Source organism: Nerophis ophidion, linkage group LG11 (genome assembly GCF_033978795.1).
Source record: "Nerophis ophidion isolate RoL-2023_Sa linkage group LG11, RoL_Noph_v1.0, whole genome shotgun sequence".
In the NCBI taxonomy this organism is placed as follows: Eukaryota; Metazoa; Chordata; class Actinopteri; order Syngnathiformes; family Syngnathidae; genus Nerophis; species Nerophis ophidion.
In genome coordinates this window covers 67500117-67507024 of record NC_084621.1, presented here as the reverse complement: position 1 = coordinate 67507024, position 6908 = coordinate 67500117, and positions in this window count along the sequence as shown.

Below are 6908 nucleotides of genomic sequence, written 5' to 3'. Positions count from 1 at the left end.
TGGCTTCTGTTTTATTTGAGAGAAGTCAATTTAGAGAACAGGAAGTGTTTCAGTACTGCACGTTTCGCCACTTTCATCAAATACTGAAGTGGCGTCTATTTACTCGAATACTAAACACAGAAATGGCTGTAAAATTGTAATCTATTCAGTTGCCAATTTAAGCGAAACCTGAGAATCTTGTCCTTCAGAAACTACAATTTTAGGGTTGCATTTTGGATCCCAGCTCCCTAATCGCGTCTTGTATTTCTCCCAGCGGCAACTGCTACACTCGTGTATGAATGTGCAGAACTCCCTTGAAAAAGTGGTTATTAATCTCAATGGGACTTCCCTGTGTAAATAAAGGTTAAAACAATACAATAAAAGCTGTAGCTGTATTATAATTTAGTCTGTTTATAATTTTAGCACATCGGATATTTGAGTTAACTTAGGAATAAAAATATGTCCTTCAAAATAAAACCTAATATTTTATTTTATTTGTCTTATATGGGGCCATAACTGCACTAAATGCAGCTGGAATGTAAAAAATAAGATAAAAACTCATGTGCAATATGAGGAAGCCACCGGCCAATCACGATCCGGGACTGCAATCTGGTTACAGGCCAACTGGACAATATTTACCATATTTATTTACATATTTAATCCACAATAAAAAGCCTGCACAGCATAGGAAGTAGGAAATACTGACTCCCACCCACTCATCACACTGGGAATCAGCATTACTTCTCTAGTCAGTTTTACTAGTCATTTTTTATTGTCTCGTTTTTTACATTTCCCCTTAGAGGGGTCTTAAGCCATATTGTGTATATTGTTTGGTTTCTTCTTTTTTTTAAATGCAAAGCACCTCAGGGAAGCAACCTAAATTTTGTTGGACCTGTACATGCACAATGATGATAAAGATCATTCATATGTGACCAAGGACAGACTTGGCGGAGTCGAGGGTGTTGAGGGGTTCAGGTTTGGTGGCCGCAGGATTAGGTCTCTGCTTTTTGCAGATGATGTGGTCCTGATGGCTTCATCTGGCCGGGATCTTCTGCTCTCACTGGATCGGTTCGCAGCCGAGTGTGAAGTGACCGGAATGAGAATCAGCACCTCCGAGTCCATGGTTCTCGCCCGGAAAAGGGTGGCATGGCATCTCCGAGTTGGGGAGGAGACCCTGCCCCAAGTGGAGGAGTTCAAGTACCTAGGAGTCTTGTTCACAAGTGGGAATAGTGGATCGTGAGATCGGTGCGGCGTCTTCAGTAATGCGGACGTTGTATCGATCCGTTGTAGTGAAGAAGGAGCTAAGCCGGAAGGCAAAGCTCTCAATTTTCCGGTCGATCTACGTTCCCATCCTCACCTGTGGTCATGACCGAAAGGACAAGATCACGGGTACAAGCGGCCGAAATAAGTTTCCCTCTCCCTTAGAGATAGGGTGAGAAGCTCTGCCATCCGGGAGGAACTCAAAGTAAAGCCGCTGCTCCTTCACATCGAGAGGAGCCAGATGAGGTGGTTCGGGCATCTGGTCAGGATGCCACCCGAACGCCTCCCTAGGGAGGTGTTTAGGGCACGTTTAGGAGGCCACGGGGAAGACCCAGGACACGTTGGGAAGACTATGTCTCCCGGCTGGCCTGGGAACGCCTCAGCTGGACGAAGTGGCTGGGGAGAAGAAAGTCTCGGCTTCCCTGCTTAGGCTGCTGCCCCCGGCCTCGGGTAGGCGGAAGAAGATGGATGTCTTATATCAGGGGTGTCAAACGTACGGCCTGTGGGATGAGTATAACAATTGGTCGACGTTTTTTAATGAAAGAAACTGCTGTTTTAAATGTGTCAACTGGATGTCGCAATGGCAATTTTTTTGTATCTTTGTAGATGATGCTACATATGTAAAAAAATAAAAATAAACCACATGTTAATGCAGTAGTCGTGGAAAATGGGCAAAGTACATAAATAACTTGCTGTAATTATCCATCCATCCATTCTCTACCGCTTACTCCCTTTGGGGTGTCGTAAGGCGGAATTGGGCGGAAGACGGCGTACACCCTGGACAAGTCGCATGTCATTGCAGGGCCTGCTGTAATTCGATTTTGATATTTTTTATTTTGATGGATTGAAAATGAACACCAATGAGTTGACTGATGAACATTATCGCATAATTTATTCAGAAAGTATAAATAACAACAAATAAAAATATAACAAACATCTAAGTGTAAAAAAACATTATGATTTGTACATTTTCAGAATGTGCTTCTTCTATTTTTAAACAAAGAAAACAATCTGGAGTTTTCTTTATTTTTAAGTTATCGTGCCGTGATTTTACCAGTCCGGTCCACTTGAGAGTAGATTTTTCTCCATGTGGCCCCCCATGTAAAATGAGTGACACCCCTATCTTATATGTTTTTAACATATCGGCTCTTTAATATTCATCCCTTTTATTTATTTTTGAAAATATATTTAACTTTCCCTCATGTTGATTCTTTGCAAATGTGTTTCATTTTCTGCTTTTATGTCAAATGTATAAGATTGTTTTTATTTGAAATGGGCAAAGTACATAAATAACTTGCTGTAATTATCCATCCATTTTTCTACCGCTTATTCCCTTTGGGGTCGCGGGGGGTGCTGGTGCCTATCTCAGCTACAATTGGGCGGAAGGCGGCGTACACCCTGGACAAGTCGCACCTCATCGCAGGGCCTGCTGTAATTAGATTTTTATATTTTTTATTTTGATGGATTGAAAATGAACACCAATGAGTTGAATGATGAACATTATCACATCATTTATTCAGAAAGTATAAATAACAACAAATAAAAATATAACACAAACATGTAAGTGTAAAAAAAAAAAACTTTATGATTTGTACATTTTCAGAATGGGCTTATTCTATTTTTAAACAAAGAAAACAATCTGAAGTTGTCTTTATTTTTAAGTTATCGTGCCGTGATTTTACCACTTGAGAATAGATTTTTCTCCATGTGGCCCCCCGTCTAAAATGAGTTTGACACCCCTGTTCCAAACAGATAACAGAGCATCCATCCATCCATCCATTTCCTACCGCTTATTCCCTTTTGGGGTCGCGGGGGGCGCTGGCGCCTATCTAAGCTACAATCGGGCGGAAGGCGGGGTACACCCTGGACCCTGCCAAAACGGCAATTGCAACATAAATACAATATTATATAAATTATTCAGAAAGTATAAATAATGACAAAAAAAAAAGATAGCGTAGAATTAACCGCAACGTAAATAACCCCGACAAAATTATGATTTGTACATTTTCAGAATGTGCTTGTTCTATTTTCAAACAAAGAAAACAAGCTGAAGTTGTCTTTATTTTTAAGTTATCGTGCCGTGATTTTACCAGTCCGGCCCACTTGGGAGTAGATTTTCCTCCATGTGGCCCCCCATCTAAAATGAGTTTTTATATTTTTAACATATCGCATCTTTAATATTCATCCATCCATCCATCCATCCATCCATCATCTTCCGCTTATCCGAGGTCGGGTCGCGGGGGAAGCCCAGACTTCCCTCTCCCCAGCCACTTCGTCTAGCTCTTCCCGGGGGATCCCGAGGCGTTCCCAGGCCAGCCGGGAGACATAGTCTTCCCAACGTGTCCTGGGTCTTCCCCGTGGCCTCCTACCGGTTGGACGTGCCCTAAACACCTCCCTAGGGAGGCGTTCGGGTGGCATCCTGACCAGATGCCCGAACCACCTCATCTGGCTCCTCTCCATGTGGAGGAGCAGCGGCTTTACTTTGAGTTCCTCCCGGATGGCAGAGCTTCTCACCCTATCTCTAAGGGAGAGGAAACTCATTTGGGCCGCTTGTACCCGTGATCTTATCCTTTCGGTCATGACCCAAAGCTCATGACCATAGGTGAGGATGGGAACGTAGATCGACCGGTAAATTGAGAGCTTTGCCTTCCGGCTCAGCTCCTTCTTCACCACAACGGATCGATACAACGTCCGCATTACTGAAGACGCCGCACCGATCCGCCTGTCGATCTCACGATCCACTCTTCCCCCACTCGTGAACAAGACTCCTAGGTACTTGAACTCCTCCACTTGGGGCAGGGTCTCCTCCCCAACCCGGAGATGGCACTCCACCCTTTTCCGGGCGAGAACCATGGACTCGGACTTGGAGGTGCTGATTCTCATTCCGGCCGCTTCACACTCGGCTGCGAACCGATCCAGTGAGAGCTGAAGGTCCCGGTCAGATGAAGCCATCAGGACTACATCATCTGCAAAAAGCAGAGACCTAATCCCGTGGTCACCAAACCGGAACCCCTCAACGCCTTGACTGCGCCTAGAAATTCTGTCCATAAAAGTTATGAACAGAATGGGTGACAAAGGACAGCCTTGGCGGAGTCCAACCCTCACTGGAAACGTGTCCGACTTACTGCCAGCAATGCGGACCAAGCTCTGACACTGATCATACAGGGAGCGGACCGCCACAATAAGACAGTCCGATACCCCATACTCTCTGAGCACTCCCCACAGGACTTCCCGAGGGACACGGTCGAATGCCTTCTCCAAGTCCACAAAGCACATGTAGACTGGTTGGGCAAACTCCCATGCACCCTCAAGAACCCTGCCGAGAGTATAGAGCTGGTCCACAGTTCCACGACCAGGACGAAAACCACACTGTTCCTCCTGAATCCGAGGTTCGACTATCCGGCGAAGCCTCCTCTCCAGTACACCTGAATAAACCTTACCGGGAAGGCTGAGGAGTGTGATCCCACGATAGTTGGAACACACCCTCCGGTCCCCCTTCTTAAAGAGAGGGACCACCACCCCGGTCTGCCAATCCAGAGGTACCGCCCCCGATGTCCACGCGATGCTGCAGAGTCTTGTCAACCAAGACAGCCCCACAGCATCCAGAGCCTTAAGGAACTCCGGGCGGATCTCATCCACCCCCGGGGCCTTGCCGCCGAGGAGCTTTTTAACTACCTCAGCGACCTCAGCCCCAGAAATAGGAGAGTCCACTACAGATTCCCCAGGCACCGCTTCCTCAAAGAAAGACGTGTTGGTGGGATTGAGGAGGTCTTCGAAGTATTCCCTCCACCGATCCACAACATCCGCAGTCGAAGTCAGCAGAACACCATCCGCACCATACACGGTGTTGATAGTGCACTGCTTCCCCTTCCTGAGGCGCCGTATGGTGGTCCAGAATCGCTTCGAAGCCATCCGGAAGTCGTTTTCCATGGCTTCCCCGAACTCTTCCCATGTCCGAGTTTTTGCCTCGGCTACCGCTAAAGCTGCACACCGCTTGGCCCGTCGGTACCCGTCCACTGCCTCCGGAGTCCTATGAGCCAAAAGAACCCGATAGGACTCCTTCTTCAGCTTGACGGCATCCCTCACTGCTGGTGTCCACCAACGGGTTCTGGGATTACCGCCACGACAGGCACCAACAACCTTGCGGCCACAGCTCCAATCAGCCGCCTCGACAATAGAGGTTCGGAACATGGTCCACTCGGACTCAATGTCCCGCACCTCCCTCGTGACATGTTCAAAGTTCTCCCGGAGGTGTGAATTGAAACTCTCTCTGACAGGAGACTCTGCCAGACGTTCCCAGCAGACCCTCACAATGCGCTTGGGCCTGCCAGGTCTGTCCGGCATCCTCCCCCACCATCGCAGCCAACTCACCACCAGGTGGTGATCGGTAGAAAGCTCCGCCCCTCTCTTCACCCGAGTGTCCAAAACATAAGGCCGCAAATCCTATGACACAACTACAAAGTCGATCATGGAACTGCGGCCTAGGGTGTCCTGGTGCCAAGTGCACATATGGACACCCTTATGTTTGAACATGGTGTTTGTTATCGACAAACTGTGACGAGCACAAAAGTCCAATAACAAAACACCACTCGGGTTTAGATCCGGGCGACCATTCTTCCCAATCACGCCTCTCCAGGTTTCACTGTCGTTGCCAACATGAGCGTTGAAGTCTCCCAGTAGGACAAGGGAATCACCCGGGGGAGCACTTTCCAGTACTCCCTCGAGTGTGCCCAAAAAGGGTGGGTATTCTGAACTGCTGTTTGGTGCGTAAGCACAAACAACAGTCAGGACCCGTCCCCCCACCCGAAGGCGAAGGGAAGCTACCCTCTCGTCCACTGGGTTGAACTCAAACGTACAGGCTTTGAGCCGGGGGGCAACCAGAATTGCCACCCCAGCCCGTCGCCTCTCACTGCCGGCAACGCCAGAGTGGAAGAGGGTCCAGTCCCTCTCGAGAGAACTGGTTCCAGAGCCCTTGCTGTGCGTCGAAGTGAGTCCGACTATATCCAGCCGGAATTTCTCGACTTCGCGCACTAGCTCAGGCTCTTTCCCCCCCAGTGACGTGACGTTCCACGTCCCAAGAGCTAGCTTCTGTAGCCGAGGATCGTACCGCCAAGTGCCCTGCCTTCGGCTGTCGCCCAGCTCACAATGCACCCGACCTCTATGGCCCCTCCTATGAGTGGTGAGCCCATTGGAGGGATGACCCACGTTGCCTCTTCGGGCTGTGCCCGGCCGGGCCCCATGGGAACAGGCCCGACCACCAGGCGCTCGCCATCGTGCCCCAACTCCGGGCCTGGCTCCAGAGGGGGGCCCCGGTGACCCACGTCCGGGCGAGGGAAATCTGGGTTCATTTCGTTGTAATTCCATTGAAGTCTTTGAGCTGCTCTTTGTCTGATCACTCACCTAGGACCTGTTTGTCTTGGGAGACCCTACCAGGGGGCATGAAAACCCCCAGACATCATAGCTCCTAGGATCATTGGGACACGCAAACTCCTCTACCACGGTAAGGTAGCAGCTCAGAGATATATTCATCCCTTTTATTTATTTTTGAAAATATATTTAACTTTCCCTCATGTTGATTCTTTGCAAATGTGTTTCATTATCTGCTTTTATGTCAAATGTATAAGATTGTTTTTATTTAACTCGCGTAAGTCCAACTCTCGCGATATGAT